Genomic DNA, 19197 nt, shown 5'->3' with positions numbered 1-19197 from the left:
ATGACACACTGCTGTTGTTGGACTGTCCCTTCATAGTTTTGTAATAGCACACTGCTATTTGTCAGGCACTGGTCTTATGACATATTATTGGGTGGTTGGCCTTAGCAAGCACACCACTGTAGACTGGAATGATGGATGTATGATCATACAGCAGAATTTCTCATGGCACACAGGGAAATACTTCACTATTGATGCTATCTAGGTTAGATCCACACATGCTGTATGATATCACACTGTGGGGTATGACATGGTGTGAGCAAGCAGTGGATAGTGCCAGCCATTTTGCCCTTGCTGTATCTGTACATAGTGGACGTCCACGTATCTGATCCAGTAATGTGTTCCCCTTGTGTTGTCTTTCAGGAATTATGCACCACAGATGACACCCACTGTTCTCGGATGCAGAGAATGAGATAATCTTGCATGGACTAAGGTGAATCATGACATCCTGTTATACAGGGGAGACATAATAGAGAACAGTGGGCCACATTGTGGTCATACCTTGTCCATGATGTTAATACCATGGGCCAGCAGGGCATATGAGCAGGTCCAACACCATGGCAACTGATATGATTAATGCTGCATGTCAATGGTCAGCAGATATAGCCACATATTGTGCTGTCACTGGTGGATTGCCTGCCATGGAACAACAACTCTCAGCCACTGAGGAATTCTTGGCATACCTAGGCACATGCCACAGCTCCCAGGCATCCATCACACTGTACATCATGGAGGTGGGTGCCACAGTTTCCACAGCTGAGAAGCATGCAGGTAAGCTTACTGTGATCAGCATTATACTACTGTATCAGTGTGTTTGGTGGTATATACTTTTATGTGGGCATCAGGTCTTTGTTGTTTGGGGGGGCTGTAACCTCAGGTATGCACTCATACATAGATTGGGAGCAATACAACAAGTAATACATTAGCTACTGCAAATGTGAGACACATGGATGCATTACCTTGTTGTGCTGCAACATGCAGTGGTACTGACATTACCCCACCCTCAACTTTTCACAGGTCTGTCAGGTATTTCCTAAGGCCATGGTCCTGCCCCTGGTAAGTATGACACTTATTTTGTTAAGGAACAATTACAGTCTGGTACAGTTAAGGGCCAGAAAAATACCCTATGTACATGTAATTATCTGTGTAAAAAGCATAGGATGTTTTTAAATGCCAATCTGGAAGAGGCACCTAAGGTTTCAAAAAGGGGTAGTCACAGGAGTGTAGTTCAACAAACAGATACACTTTGGCAGTTACAGGTAAGAGCAGATAAGGCTACTAGTTTAAATGAGACAAGGAATCTAAAATGCTTTTTACAATACAACAGGTTGAAGGCAAATATAATAGGCAGTGTAATGTGTATTTCCATATAGTTGTGAAAAGAGTTGTACTGGGTTTTATGTGTTGTTTTTTTCAATTATAGTGTCAAACTGAGTAAGTAAAAGGTAAATATTACTGGTCATGCTTGATATGATTTACTTCAAGTGATAGGTATAAAGGTCCTGAATTGAATTTGAATTGTGTTCCGAGGTAGTGCTTTGTGGGCGAAGGTGGAAAAAGAAGTTGTCTGACCTCTATTTCCATTGTGGGTCTTCATTGTTATGAGTCTTGCATGCTTTTTGTACAAAATAATGCCGATATTAATGTATTGCTTTTTTCATTCTTATTGCAAGTGACCGTGATGGTTGGAGTTTGTCCCCTACACAACCTGATGTCAGTGTCTTCTCGGACACTGATGATGATGGTGGCCATTGTGAAGCACAGATGGGGGTGCTGGGGGCTGAATCTGTCCCAGAGGTAGACATCACTCTTCTGCCCCCATTGTCACTGTACACATTCTGTATGCCCACACATACACCATCTCTGGAGGCCACAGATATTGGACAGTCAGAGAGGAAAGACATTGAACAGGAAGTTGTGGCAACTATGGCTCCAGTAAGTGTAGACACTGACCATAGCCAGAGAGCTGGCAAGTTCCTACACAGGTGGATTGACAGGGGTGATTTTTTTTTTTCAAATATATTTTTATTGAATTTTTCAAACTTTTCAAACATACAAAGGAAAAACTGTAAGTCATTGCGGGAAGCAGTAAAGTATAGGTATATATGTAACAGTTAGTGCAAAAACTATGCATTTAGAGCACAGCAGTTATCTTACAGGGAAGCTTACATCTTAGAGATCAATATAAGCAGTAAGACCCCCAATAACCTATTACAGTCAAAGTCTAGGGATACAAATGGAAAGTGGCTTGGAAGGAAGAATATATGACTGTCTTAAGAAGAAAGAAAAGCGGTAAGGAGGGTATAACCATAAAAAACAACTATTTACACCATGTACTTCTATTTATACCATATTTACAACATATTTACACCATGGATGCCAGAGGATAACAAAATGATATAACAAAATGTTTTGTAAAATCAAAAGTTACCGTGTGAGGGTAACAATGTCTAATGGTTATAGGGCCAGAAATGATACTGATGGAGGTTTTCCTGGAATGTAGTGTTAGAGACCCACATTTTGGAAGATTATTTAGTTTGGATTAGGTCAAAAAGTCTACACCAGTAATTCTGAAAATATTCTTTTTTTTTTGTTATTATTGCATAACTTATGTGCAGATATATATTTGATTGCCATTGATGTAAAGTTTTCCCAAGCTATTGTTGAGGGATTGACCCAGTTCTTGGCTATAAAATATTTGAGAAGGGCACAGGCTATAACACAGATGTGGCGATGGATACCCTTAAGAGATTTAATAATATTCAAAATCATAGTTTGCCAAGAGAATGTGTTTTTTTCATATCCCATTTTTTCCAAATGAGTTCTGAGAGAACACCAAAGTTTGTAAATATTCTTACAGCTCCAAAAGATGTGAAGTATATCTACATGTGGGAGGGAACAGAGCGGACAGGTTAGGTTTTTATTGTATCCGAATTTCAGTAAGACTGCTAGGGTATAGTAGGAATTGTTGTTTATCATAAGCTGAGTGTAAATTAGGTTTTTGAAGGGGGTTAAATTCAGGGTATTATTGATTGTTTCGCACTTAGACTCCATAGAAATTTCTCCTTGTATACCGTCCCAATATTTGGAAAATAGAAGTGAATGATTATACTTAATGCTTGACACAAGTTTATAGGTATTCAAAATCATTTTGTTCCATAGGGAAAGTGATTTAATGATATATTGTAATACTATAATGTCTTGCTCCTTCACTCTATAGTTAGAGAATTTTTGTTTTATAAGTGAGCTAATTTGCCTTAAGATAGGATCATATTTGTTAGGAGCACCAAATAAAGCTTTGACATCGGCAACATTTTTAGAGTTATAGAAGTGCCAAACTATTGCTTTCTTAACAATAGGGAAGTTTGTTAGATCGATCATTTTATTATTGATTTTTAAGTTAGGGTTTAGGTAAATAGGTTGGAGAATGGGAATAGTATTGTGTAAATTTAAGGAGGTCATCAGAGTTTGAAAGATGCAAATTTTGTTCTTTAGTGTAGGCAAGATCTTGAACTTGTAGTCACCATCAGGTGCAAGAAAAGGGACAGCATATGGATTGAGTTTTAACGAATATATATAGTTGCACCAGATGTTGATCCAGGTTGGGTACCAAGTTTCAGCAGAGGGGTCATAGCAGGCTATTTGAATTACACGGCTAGCATTAATGATGTTGTAATATAAATTAAAATCCAGGAGACTTAATCCACCTTTGTTCTTTGGGGTAATTAGATTCCTGTATGATATTCTAGTTGATTTAGGGAACCATAAAAACTTTGAGATTGTGGTTTCCATTTTTCTGAAAAAAATTTTGGAACGTTTAAGAAGATGGAGTTAAGATGAATAAGGATTCTAGGCAAAATATTCATTTTAATGATAGCAGATTTTGATAGCAAAAAAAGATTGATGTTTTTTCATCTAGTTAGATCGTTATTTATCTGATCCCAGACTCTATATAGGTTTGCTTTTATCAGTTCTTGGTGAGGATGTGTGAAATTTATTCTTAGGTATTTAATTGTATATTTCAGAGGAATGTCAGACAGGGGGAAGTAATATTCTAAATGGTTTGCAGAGTTTAATGGGAAAATAGATGATTTAGCAGGGTTTAATTTATAATTAGCAGCCTCAGCAAAAAGATTAATAGAATTTCAAATTCTATGAAGATCGGTGTTGGGAAGCTCAAAATAGATGTTTAGGTCATCTGCAAATGCAGAATAATTTATATCAATGTTGAAGACTTTGGGGATATGGTGATAAGTCTTTTGTTTAACCCAGAGAAGGAAAGGTTCCAGATATAAATTAAAAAGATAAGGTGAGAGTGGGCAACCCTGCCTAGTGCCATTGGTAATTTTAATAGGGCGTGATAAAGTTTTATTTATATACAGGGAAGTAGAGGCATTGTTATAAAGCATCTTAATAGTGTTGATAATCAGATCAGGAAAGTTAAAGAATTTCATGGTTAGGTAAAGGAAGTTTAGATCAACGTTATCAAAGGCTTTGGTAGCATCAAGGGTGAGTGCATAACGCGGGTGGTTATCACTTTTTAGAAACAACATTAATGTGTTTAAGGAAGAGTATTGTCACACAGCTGCCTTTGTTTCATAAATCCCAACTGTTCAGGAGAAATGACTGTAGCTATAACTTTCTGAATTCTATTAGCAAAAATGGTAGATAAGATTTTGATGTCAACGTTAATAAGGGTGATGGGCCTATAGCAGAGAGGGTTGCACTTGTCAGAGTTTGGTTTTAGGATGAATATTGTTTTTGAATTGTTTATATACTTATCAGTAATCCCTTTCAAGATGATATAATTATACATAGCAAGGAGAGTTTTAGAAAGGTGACGACTAAAAGTTTTATAAAATTCTCCTGTAAAGCCATCAGGACCTGGCGCCTTATTTGGTTTAAGCTTTTCAATAGCTAGCATTATTTCATTCAGTGTTATGGGGCTGTTTAGAAGGTGTTTTGCGCAAAGGATAATTTTGGAACAGATAGCTCATTTAGGAATTTTTTGCGCATTTCATTTGGGGTCTGGTTTTGGGGATTATAGATTTCAGTGAAGATATTTACAAAAGAGTTAACAATATCTTCCTTCCTGTATAAGTTTTTCCCTTTGTATTTTATTTCATTAATATAGTTTGGTCCCTCTTTGATGTTTATGAGTCCAGCTAGTGTTCTGGAGGGGGTTTGGGCCCATTCTGAATATCTGTGAAGGAGTTTCAGTTCTACCAAGGATTGATTTTGTAAGTGAAATGAGTACATTTTTTTGTATCACATGTAATTTCTTTTCTAGTTCAGGAGAAAAATCCTTTTGTAGTTGTGCATCAGTCATCTTTTGCTCATTGTTGAGGTTATTGATGTACAATTTCTCTTTTTTTTATAATAAGATGATTTTTGTATGAGTATTCCTCTGATGACCGCTTTGGCCTTAGCCCATTAGATATCTAAGGGGATGGTGGATAAACAAGATTCTGCATTAAATTGTTTCAGATAATCATTAATTTCCTGCAGAACATCTTCTTTTTTAAGAATGTTACTGTTTAGTGACCAAGTGGGACTACTACCATTGCGATTCAGGTGGTGAGTGGGATTAATACAAAGTGAGACATTCGAGTGGTCGGATATACATCTAGCCTCAAGGGCAAAGTTTGTAATTTTGTTTGAAAAGATATCAGAGACCAAAAAATAATCAATTCTGGACCAGACTTTATGTGAAGCTGAATAAAATGTGAACTTATTTAGCTCTCTGTCAAGGTCAAATATTAAAAAAGGGTCAACTAAGTTGAAGCTATTTATCAAATCCTGAATAGATGCAGTTACTTGCGAGGGCTGTTTCCTGTTTTTATTTGAACTATCATTCAAGGGGTCCATGAGTGCATTCCAGTCACCACCAATAATGAAAAGATGATTAGGAAATTGAAGTAGTAGATTATGTATTTCATAGAAGAATAAGTGCTGGTTTGTACAAGGGCTATATAGGTTTAAGAAAAGTAAAGGGGATTTTACTTGAGGGTATGAGCAGGAAAATAAACACCATCTACCATTCGGGTCAAATTTAGTATTTAGCACTTCACCAAGAAAGGATTTTTTAAATTATTATTACAGTGCCTTTTGATGCAAAACTATTCCCTGCTGATATCACAAGTTTAATCCAATTTCTTTTTTTAATATTATCCCATTGAACATTTGTTATATGGGTCTCCTGTAAAAAGACAATGTTGGATTTATCCTGAAAAATCAGGCGCATAACTAGTTTCTTTTTATTGATTTCTTGAAGCCCATTTACATTCCAGGAATTCACACTAATCATCATAATTAGATTCAAAATGTAGATATATGCTAGGATAAACTAAGAAAAAAGCCCTACCAGGGACGATGCAATTAATAAACACATTTTTTATATATGACAGAAAGTGTAATGTGGTAGTAAATCGTATTCTGGCATCCATGCTCTTTACCATAAACCCCATGCCTACCCACCTGTCTCCCTGAGTCATTTTTGAAAAAGTTTTAGATAGATACAAGTGATCTGTTTTTAAATATTTTCCCTTATGAAGAATAATACAAGAACAGAGCAGGGAGACATATAAAATAACATCAATAGTCCAAGTGCCAACAAACATTGGACAACTACACCATCATGCCACTCCCAAAAATGTTAAGGAATATTGAAAAACATATGTACATAGAATGGACAGTTAAAGGCAAAGTGACGTTCGAGTTGGGAGTTAAAGGAGATAAAACAATACCACCATAAGAACATAATACATACAGCATTTTTTTTTAGATTATCGACCTCAAAAATTTTCATGCAAATAGGCAAGTGAGGTTGGAGTAATATAGACAATAAAAGTTACTAAGCAATTGAAACCAACACAATTTATAACCAGAGCTATTAATAACCATTACAGCAGATAGTAACGCAGGTTCTATTTCTAACTGGCATAGCAGTAAGTACCATCATAATCTAATACTATGTTTTGGTCTCCTGTCTGGAGAAGGGACAGTCAATTTAGATAAGCTCTAACTGAGCATACTGCTCTAAAGGGAGGTTAATGAAGGGGGTAATTATAACAAGAAAAAATTACAGGTTAAATATATACGTCAACAAACAGAATAGCTCTGAGTAATGTAAATACATTTTTTACCTATCTAGATATCTAGCTGGGTTTACTAAATATGCATTACACACAAAATTACATAACAATAGGATTAAAGAAGGAAAGACAGAAACAAGAGCATTAATTGACAACCTAAGCAGATAATTGGATTTTCACTAAATGCAGTTCACAATAAACTACATAACTCACATATCATCACTAACCAATAAAAAACACAGTTTAGCCAGCCTTTTTAGCAAGAAAGCAAGTTTTAGCAAGCCGGCTGATTAAACCAAGCACAAGCATACAGCATATCAAGCTCACTAGCTCTGTAGAGCCACCTTCATTGAGAGAAAGAACAAGCCATCCATATCCTGCACTTTCAGTATAGAATTAAAACATCATGATTCATGAATTGTGATTGAATCATGGTGAAAGTAGTCAAAATGCTAATTTGTGTTACCATGCAACAACAGATAAATTTCAAACTTGAAGACATATTTTCAATAAAGGTAGCACAGCTGTGAAGCAGACTAATGGATTACTAAACAGGCAATTGTCTTTAGCTGTCTTTAAATAACTTTTGACAATTGCATAGGCTTTTTATTTTACTCAGACGTTGTATCACAAACACTTTCACAATGAGTACTTAAACACACACCTAAATACTAAATAGAAAACTAAATGTGAACACATAAAATATTGTTTTTGAAAAACTGAAAGGCACAGAAAAGCATGTCTGAAGTATGGCATTGTAGTTTTACAACATGACCAGCAGATGGCAGCTACTATACAGTTTGATATGAAAGACTTCTGACAAAGTGATGTATTTGTATTGCTAGAAAAAACAAAACCTATATTGTAATAAATTCATTACTTAAACATAAGATTAGGCTGCTGAATTACCCTGACCAGAGTCCTTTATAGTCCATTTAAATTACCCCCATCCTGAAGTGTCCAGAAAGTGTTGTTTTAGATCCATTTCTTCTTCCCTAAGCTGTAATTCATGATATTAGCATTCCCAGAAATGCACTGCTTCTTCTTCTTCTGTTGTGACCTCCGACCTTGTGATGTCATCGGCTGATGTTCCTGTTGCATTCTGGGTAATGGAATGTTGAAACAGCCCTGGGAGCTTAGGGAACCCTTGTGGAGCTCTAAATAAGGCCTCAACAGGCCAGAGGGAGCCTCGTGCACTGATACAAACGGGCCAACATATTGCTGAAGAGCTAGAAAGGAAAATAAAAACAAAAAAAAAGCCAGGACATCCAGATGATGGTAAATATAAGCTGGGAAGATGACAGGGTAAGTTAAAATCAGTTAGCAGTGTTATAAAGCCAGCAGAGATAGGTTTTTGTAGGTGTAATCATCTTGGTTATACTATTTGTTAGTCTTAACAGTAATTCATAGCTTTTAAGCATATACTGTATTATCTTGATTATATTATTTTACTAGCTTTAACAGTATAGCTAGTTAAGCAGGTAGTTCCTTGAAAGCTTGCCTAAAAACTTTTTTTGCTTCATCTGCAGAGTGTATTAGGAACTTCTGATCCCCATAGCTGAAGGAAAGGATGGCTGGGTATTTCATCTGAAAGCGTAATTTTTTTTGATTAACAAAACACAAAAAGGAGCTAGAGCTTGTCTTTGAGCCTTAATGGGCTGGGGTAAATCCTGTGCTATTGTAATCCTGTGACCTCTCCATGAAATGTTACTTTTCTTTTTTGTAGCCATGAGGAGTGTGGTAACATGTGCAGCATTTAGTAGCCTTGCATAAATCTGCCTAGGAACACCCTCATCTTGTGATCTTCGTAATGCTCTATGAGCTCTTTCAATAATGATTTTTTTAGCTAAGATTTTATTTTCAGTAATGTGTTCAAAAATCTCAGTTAGTATGACTAGTAGTTGTACTTTGCCAAACTTTTCTGGGATGCCACATATTAAAATGTTGTTTCTCCTACTGCGTGCGTCTAAGTCTATTATTTTATGCTGTAAGTCACTAATAATTTTATCATTTGTATTTACCTTGGTTTGTAAATCTTGTATTTGCTTTGAATTCTCCTCAGTTTTCTTGTCAATAAGATTAATTCTGGATGTAATTTGGTCTAGATTAGAACCAAATGAATTTAATTTGTCTGAGAATAATTTGAAATCTTCATGCAAGGGCTGTAATGCTGTTTTAAGGTCATCTAGTGAAAGAACAAACTCACCTTTAGATTTAGCAGCTCCTTTATTTGAGTCCTGTGTTGATTTATTTATTCTCTGCCTCTTAGCTGTTACATCCTTTTCAGGTGACATTAAAGAAGATAGTTTGGTTTTAGAAGTTATAGCATCCATGGATTTTTGTTGGTTAGCCATCACTGGGTGAATTAAAGTGTAGGTTTAGGCCACAAGGGAGTGACTTAAAGGATTCTCCTTTAACTTTTCTTGTTTAGAACTCAGGACTCAGTCCTTCAGAGAAAATGATGCCGCCATGTGGTTGCGGCCTTCAGCCAGTCACTAGAGGTAAGCCCTTGCAGAAAAATGACAAAATTTTACTTTTTAGACCAAAATGTTGCTATAGGTCTTTTCCATGAAGTGTAGTTTAGAAGAAATACCCCTTTCCTGTTCAATTCGGTGCCAGATGCAGGTTTTTTTTGAGCGGATAGATTTGGTTGATACAGGAGCAGCAGAAAGTGTGTGTTCAGTGCTCGGCGGCCATCTTGAACTCCTCTGACAGGGGTGATTGCAAGAGGCCTGCTGTCTGTCCACCACCTGTTGCAGGTGTCACACCACGAGTCAGCCAGTGCATGTTTTGGGTCATCATGGAGGCAAAGGGACATTCTGAATGGAACTCCAGGCGTATGCTCAGGGTTATGGATGTTGCACATTCTGACATCTGTGATAGACTCCAGTGCATTGGAGGCACCCTGGATCAGTTCATTGAGGCAGTGGACAGACAGTGGGCTGAGAGAGTGTCTGTCTTGGACCGCACATTGTGGTAGAACATGTGGTTGGAGTTGAGCATTGGTTCTGTGGACGAAGGTTAGCAAAATCATCTGTTGAGAGTCCATGTGGCCATGCATGCTCACAGTGGCAGTACATCCAGTTCTACAGAGGGGAGTGTGCTGTCCACATCACAGTGTGGCATGCCATGAGCTCGTGGTCCTGGGTGGTTCTGTGGGGGACATGGTCCCAGCAGACAGCAGTCACTGTCAGGTACTTGTTTGACCTTGAGCATGGAGGTGCCAGTGCAACCCCTGGCAAAGCCAGTTCCCCTGGAGATGGTGAACTGTCAATTGTACCATGTATGGTCCAAAGCTGTCCAACATTCACATGTGTAGGGCTAGCACTGAGCTTGACTGTGTACATGCATGCACTCACATACCACTGTCCAATGCAAGTCACCTACAAACACACACAGCATGTCTCCATGGTCCATCTTACATGCTCTTCCCTGACTCACACACATGCTGTCTACCATTTGGGTCAGCCTAGGCCTTCTGCATCCTCATACAACACCCTGCACAAGTGATGATACCTGTGCTACATCCCTGTCATCCTTGACATCGATGCAGAGAAATTAAACTATGGGTCTAATGCACAGGGTGACTATGTTACTTAACATGTACTTGTGTAATGCAGTGTTGGTTCACCATGCCAACTTATAGTGGTCAACAAGAGATACTGTATGCTAGCATTTGTTATGTGTACACCACATACATTTGTGTACCTTATGTGGTCCATATGTTTCTATTACAGGAGTATGTTGGGATAACCTATAGATACACAGCAGAAAAAAAGCAGCACAGGATGGCATGTCAGCACAGAGTACATATGTTGTCAGCAAGGTACAGTGCTATAACTTCATGGCTCCATAGTTTCATATGTGTATAACATGCTAACAAAGACAATGCTGGAAATTCAGTATACTCATGTATCCTTAATCTGTGAGAAGGTCTGCTACACTTCATAAGTGGCACCAGGGTTTTGATGGAGATGATGCATCTACATATATCCTGTGTCCAGTACCAACAGTTGCCCGGCAACAGTTATGATTGTTGTGTTCTGCATCCCAATGTGTAACCTGCACATGATGTGTATGTGTGTCACAGCAGATGTGTGCATGACATGCATGGGGGGCCTGTTTCATGTAGGGTGTACTGCCTGTGTTACATACCTGTCTAACTAGCATGTACTATGTATGCTGCACTGATTTTATTGGTATGTAGCACAAGTGACATGTGTTAGTCTTGTCACCTCCCTGTATGAAGCCATACACATCCCCTACAAAGCATTTCAGAGACATGTATGGTCCTGACATGGACTCCATAAGACATATTCTGTACAATGTGTATTGGTGTACCTTGGAACCTGAGTGGCTGCTACAGTTGTACGATATGTCTGTGCAGTGAAATAGCAAGGGTGCCACTGCACACAATGATAGCTGTGATGACTGCTATATTCGGTATACCAGTGTCAGTCTGGGATGTACATCACAAACCTGTCGATATTGGTTGTACAACAGTTAATGCATCCACATCTTTCTGACCAGTGACAGTCAAAGGCTACAGTACTCTCTGTATTCAATTCATATGTCCCATGGTTCCATAACATGTTGCAAAATGCTCTAAAAGACTCACACAAACACATGGCTACATTGAGGCTAGCACCACTTCCAGTACAGGACATGCCAAGACTCACATGTAGTGTAGTTAGCTGTACTGAATTGTGCACACTTACCTATGTAATGGTGCATACTACAGATCACAGTATGCGGTGCATGCAACATATTTCATGTCTGTTGTACTATCATTTTAGGACATATTATACTTGATGACATAAGCAGGATTTGTTGTGGTCAGTCCTTTGGGGGCCACATCACCCACTACAAATAAAACACAGCAAAAGCCTACATATGTCTAGGCAAACAAGGTTATGCCATAGGGGTATATACACATGCACAAAGTGGGCTGGAGTGAGATTAGAACCCTTACCGATCTAGTCTTGTACACTGTAGATCGCAGCACTTATCACATGTATCACAGTTTACATCTAATATTACACTGTTAGCTGGTAGTCTTAATGTGGCTAACATCATCAGACCTTGTAGAAGAGGGCAGTGTGGAAGCCAGCAGCAAGTTACAAAGCCAAAAAGTGCATAACCATTGCAGGTGAATAGCCCATGAGGGCACGCCCATTCATTTGTAGGAGGATACACACACACTGACACAGTCAAACATAAAGTGGACTGGAGTGAAATAAGAACCCCTACCTATCTAGTCTTATATGCTATAGATCATGGTACTTATCACATGTGGCATAGCAGGTGGATAGCCCATAAGGGCATAGCTGTTCATTTACAAGATGATTCAGAAACACACACAAGCACACACACACACACACACACACACACACACACACACACACACACACACACACACACACACACGTGAGCTGGAGTGAGATTAGAACCCCTACCTATCTAGTTTTACACACTACAGATCACTGCACTTATATATATATTATATATATATGTGTGTGTGTGTGTCCTTCAGCTTTTCCCAGTTAGGGGTCACCACAGTTGAACTCCGGTCCACTAATGATTGGCAGTAGATTTTTACATGCTGAGTTGCCTGCCCTGATGCACAACCTTCAATGAAGGTACGTCCATTTACACATGTCTCCACACAGAAGATGCTCTAGCTGAGAATCGAACAGGACAACGTCTTACTATGAGGCAACAATACTACCGCAGCACCACCACCGCAGTTGTGTGTGTGTGTATATATATATATATATATATATATATATATATATATATATATATATATATATATATATATATATATATATATATATATATATATATATATATATATATATATATATATATATATATATATATATATATATATATATATATATATATATATATATATATATATATATATATATATATATATATATATATATATATATATATATATATATATATATATATATATATATATATATATATATATATATATATATATATATATATATATATATATATATATATATATATATATACACACACACACACACACACACACACACATATATATATATATATATATATATACACACACACACACACACACACACACACACACATATATATATATATATATATATATATATATACACTCACACACACAAGTGTGTGTATGTGTGTGTGTGTGTGTGTGTGTGTGTGTGTGTGTGTGTGTGTGTGTGTGCAGAAAACAAAAGATAAATGAGTTTTTATGGAATTTCTTGTGAAGGTACAATGTCTACCAAAGTTCATACTCCAACACTTCAAAATTTACAAAAGCACTAGAAAAATTGCAGCAGCATGTTGTGGACTGATTTTTGTCAGACTAGAAGGATTGGGACTATGAAATTCTGAAAGCTTGTTACAGAAATACTAAGAAAAAAGCACTATGATATTCTCAGTCAGCTCTATTTTAAGTACATTGATGTCAACAAGGGTTAGGTACTCTGCAGTTGCAGGAAAGCAAACTGAGCATTAACAGCTTTAAAGGAAACACAAACCAGAAAAGCAGGTGATGACTGCTATACTGTATGACTATGAGAAAATTCTTGACTATGTTTGTGGTAAATTAGCATCAGTGGAAGCGATCATAAATCATTCCAATATATATTTAATAAGTCATTTCCCAAAGTACCAGCTAGATTACAATGAATTCTGCTGACTTTACAAAATTATGACCTGTAACTTTATTACAAACTAGGAAAAATGATACATATAACTGGTACATTAAGAACCACATACTTAAAAGAATATAAAGAGGATCTGCTCAATAAGAACTGGAAACACTCTGGTTCAAGAAATCTACCTCTGTTGATGATATGAATGGATCTATTATACCCCTCAAACACCAAAAAACAAAAAACAACCCTCAACAGTAGAAAATGGCAAGGCATTATATAACGCAATGTATTCATTTATTAATCAACTAAGGAAATTATTGCAAACTGCTACATAAGTGTGCTTTTTAAACTATATTTTATTCTGATGAAGTCTCCTTAGAGGGATGAAAGGGCTCAATAATCACTTCAATTTTGCATTCAATCAATATCGAACCCTGCTTGGCATTATCATTTATTTGGATGATATGAATGGAATTTAAGGACAGTACTAATGGGTGTAAGGTGATTCACTTATTGAAAAACACATTGTGAATATATTTCAAGAACAGATAACATCAGCCTATAAGAATATTCAGACATATTTCCCATAAAGAGCTGAGCTTCTTCTTTGTGTGCAATGACTGACTTTTCAGTCAGAAAAAGTAATAATTACAAACAAAATGAGATAAGCAATTTTAGGAAAATGCACATTACACATTTGAATATTTAATTGCAAGGAAAGGGCAAAATGTACACTACTGGCCAAAGATGACTAAAATGACAAACATTTATACAGAGGATTGAAGTCTGTACTGTGTATAACAATCAAAATGCAACAGATGAAATTTGACATGCTTGGTCATTGTTGGAAAAAAAGTTGTGCAAATTTATTTCTGCTTTGAGAAAGCAAACTTGATATCGTAGACTATTGTTCTAAAGTCACATATATTACACACTTGAGAAATACTACAAGCACCAGTGTGATAAATTTTCTTAACAATGTGACTGCAAGTCATGGGGTTCTTGAAGTAGATGTTTCAAACATTGGATTACAGCTGTCTAGTTCATAATAGCTGCTGTCTTATTCTGCAATACCAGAATCTTCTTTTTTCTTTCCATACTCTGCAGGAATGCCGTAGGTAAAGATATCTTAATGACTCAGCAAGAATATGGTCTCCCTCTGATTTCTACATCATCTCAAAGAAATGAATCCACTATTCAAATCTTCTCAGATCTCATATGTGGATTTATTACTCTCTACCCAAGAAATGAACACCACAGCAAAACCACTGAAAAAGCTAACTGGCTACCTGTGAAACAATGTACTGACTTTCTACTTGCCTCTCAGTTGTTTAAACTTATCACAAATGAGACACCCCACACATACACTATCCTCCAGATTATGCACCTTGAGAAGTCTTAACCACTCAGGTCCTCTCTTCTAAACAGCTAAACTAGGATTAATTGCACAAAACATTTTTTCTCAGTCATTGGTTGCAAAACTGTCGAAATCGCCCCCTTCATTTCATAAAGATTGTTCCTTAACCCCATTTTCTGTCCTGAACTAAAAGAATATTGCACATATTAAGGAAAATGCACCTGCTATCTCTCTGGTCATATACGTTAACATCTTCCTATGCTTCTTCCCTCTACATTCCTTGCTCTGACTCTGCTTGTCATTGTGATTCTGTCAGCAAGCCAGCTCGGATATCCACTCTGTATATGATGCATGGACCTACTGTGTTTTGTCAGTCACATTAAAGTCATGCATCTGTTGTCTTAATACCCTCCAGCCAATTCTGTTTTTCAGTTTATATATAGTGCATGTACATATTGCATTTTGTCATTCACTCTATATCCCTATATATAATGTTATTTATATATATATATATATATATATATATATATATATATGTGTGTGTGTGTGTGTGTGTGTGTGTGTGTGTGCGGGTTCCCTTTATAATTTTGAAAAACTGAAATCCCGACTTTCAGTATTTCAAAATTATAATACCGAAGCCTTGAAATTCTGAAACACCAGAAGCTCGAAATTCAAAATAACAAAGTTCAGAGCTTCTGGTGTTGTGGTGTGTGAATGTATAGGTGTAAGTGTAGGTAGGTACATATGAGTGTGTTGGTTAGGGGCTTTTGTGTATGTTAGTGTCTGTTTTGGCTGTGATGTGTGTGTGCTAGGGGCTATGAAATGTGTGTGTGTTAGTTACCTTTGTGTGTGTGATTGTGCGATCTCAGAGTTAGTATATATAAGTAGGGGGTGTGGAGGCACAGCCCCCCACATGGGGGGGTGCAGGGGGCACAGCCCCCTTGAGTGTCTGTAGTGTAGGATTGTCTGTTTGATTGTGGGGGGAAACTGTGTGTATGTGTATGTGTGTAGTGTATTTGCACTGTAGGTTCGCAATTTTAAATTTCGCGGTTATGGGGTTTCGGTATTTAAAGGTTTCGGCTATAGAATTTCGAAATACTGAAATTCGAGATTTCAGTATTTCGGAATTCTGTAGTGAGCCAATTATACATATATATATATATATATATATATATATATATATATATATATATATATATATATTTATATATATATATATATATATTTTTTTTTTTACCCCTGGGCAGAGACTTTCATAGGTCCATTGGGATGAATGCTCCACACTGAAAAGTAAATTTAAAATGTTTGCAAAAGAGTGAGAAGTTAAATTTAATCCCTAGTCTTCTTTACCCTCAGAATAATAGACAGGCCAAAAACAAAAAAACACAGCAAATGATCAAGGACCTGATTAAAAGTATGAAAGTAAGCAAACAGTGAACTGTTCTCAATCTTAAAATGAAAATTAAAAAATTTACTACACTTTTTATAATAACTACTAAAGCATCCACAAAGCATAAATATAAAAGCAAAGCAAAATACAACATGATTATGGTCATTATGAGTTATTTCAGTGTTCTCTCTGTGTTAGTATATGATCACAGTGCTGTTTGGAGATAGAGCAAGAAACATATTTATCTTATTGATATTTGTATTTTAGATGTTCTGTGTTGTGTAAGATTATTATTTTTTATTGTGTTTTGTTCGAATGTGTCCTTTGTCTAACCTAACATGCAGTGGAACGATTCCAAATTATATGTAACCAAGGTACAGAAGCAGATTGCAGACATTTCCAGCAATCATTGGTAACCTGCAGAAACAACCTTTCCATATGGAAGACATAACCCATAGGGAAACACAACATATATTCCAACAGTCATTGTTATAAACTACGCCCCCAGTTATTTAAGGTGTGGTCTTTTTTCTTCCACCTTGCATCAAGTGTACTGTCATGTAAGAAAATACACAATTTTGAAGTACGTCTGCTCTGCTGTACCTGTCCCATCCCCCTTTTCTGAAAGTACTTAGTAACGAGAGTAACCTAAACTGAGAGGAATCATGTTGACTGATCGACACCTTTTTCCATGACAACAAAAATTCCAAATAAGTTTCACCAAAAGTACTTTTTTTTTTGCAAGGGAGGGGGAGCACACCTGCACCTCCCCATGTGGGCAACCCCCTGATATCCTAAAATTTTAACTGTACCTACTCCAAAATCAAACAGCAGTGAAGAAAAAAAAACTCTTTCAGCAAAATATTTTCAACTGAAATGACAGTCACCAAAATATTGTCACTCTAGTCACAGGTTTTCAAAGAATACAGGGCCAGCCCCACCTTCATCATATCCATAATGAAACCTCTGAGTGGTAATAGGAAACACATTGATTGAAAATTTACCTTTATTGTAGTTCTAAAAAGTTTTATTTTTCTTGCATGTTGAATAAACTGAACCCAAGCTCTTAGTCCCTGATCTCACCACCTGAAGAAGGGAAATTTTTCAACAGCATCATGCAGTTGCACCCAATTGAATGGACAAAGGAACCAGCTGCTAAACCCCTGTAGGCATGAACAAAAAATAGGAATATAATATTTTACATACTGGAAGCTGCTAATCTCCTTTAATTTATAACAATAATAATTACTCACAGTAGAAATTAACTTTCATCTTACATCATTAAGTGCATAATAAGCCCTACAACATCATGTATAAGTTATTGCTTCCAAATGGCTGAATAAACTGGATTTCATCAGAACAGTGCAAGACACAAAACTAACATCTGATAGCAGAAAGATACAGAAGTGACAGGCAAACACATTTATAGTTAGAACTATAATGATGGTTTATACCCCTGAGATATATCAAAGGTGGCCATATGAGCACAGAGACCTGGTTACCCCACTAAGTAAGCTGACAGTAAGTAATGACTATTGGAAGACAATGTAAGATGTATAGGATATCTGGATAATCAGCCATCTTTATGAATTACATTTTCAAGTCCATCAGGATGTCAGTGTTCCCTGCTGAACAATTTTGTCTTTAAGACCTATTGAACTGAGACAGTAATCAAATCCCAAGCTGTCAGAGAGTTAGCTCATAGGTTCATAGGTTCATAGGTTCATACTAGGCTATCTGCCCAAGGGCATTTATAAGCCTAGCCCATAGTTATTTGGCTTTCGCCACCCCTTTAGTTTGAATAAAACTATGCCTATTATTTTGCTGTGCCTCTGTCAAGCAGTGACACTGAAGTAATCCCTGGGGTATATCTGCGATCCCCCATCCATTGGTCAAGATTCCTCTTGAACAAGGCCAGCGAGGTGCTCTGCCTCACATGTACCGGGATTTTGTTCCACAGCATAGGGAGTCTCTGGGTGATGAATCTGTCCCTCCAGCATGTTCTATTAATAACCGTGTCAAGGTTTAAGTCTCCCGCCCTTGTGGTTCTGAGGGATCTAGATTTTTTGAGGTGAAGCATATTCATCAAATCAGGGTTTGACATGGCCTTATATGTCAGGCACAGGTCACCTCTGAGCAAGCGGTATGAGACTGAATAGAGCTGGAGTTCTTTCAGTCGGGCAGCATAAGACATATTTTTGAGACCCTTTATCCTTTTGGTGAGGAACTTTTGGGGCCTTTCCAGCTGCTGCAGGTGTCTGGTCAGATACATTCCGAATGGGGCATTGTACTCAATCATATGTCTAATGAGTGATGAGTACAGCTGCCTTTCTTATTCCCAAATAATGAATACATGGAGGATACAGATCAATCATGAGGTTAGCCTTAAGGAATGGAGTAAGGTGAATGTCATTGAAGCACTGCACTAATGTCCTGTAACCGGTCTAGCAGCTTACAACTTGCTCCACTTCCTTACAATATGCCACACTACTGCTAAAGTAGACAGGAGTCTCTGAGTATTGAAAATGAATAATCAGAAAACAGGATGATCTCACCTCTTATGATAGCTCTTGTTTGTAATTAAGGATGTGCTGTTTGCAAGAGTTTCCCTCAGAAGTTTTGCAAGGATTTCAGGACAAGATAAATAAAATCAGAGTCAGTGAGCACTACTTTTTCAATCTCTGC

The sequence above is a fragment of the Protopterus annectens genome, chromosome 3.part0 (assembly GCF_019279795.1).
Source record: "Protopterus annectens isolate FY-2018-M chromosome 3.part0, PAN1.0, whole genome shotgun sequence".
In the NCBI taxonomy this organism is placed as follows: Eukaryota; Metazoa; Chordata; order Ceratodontiformes; family Protopteridae; genus Protopterus; species Protopterus annectens.
The sequence above is the reverse complement of the archived record's forward strand: the minus strand, read 5'-3'. Positions refer to the sequence as shown.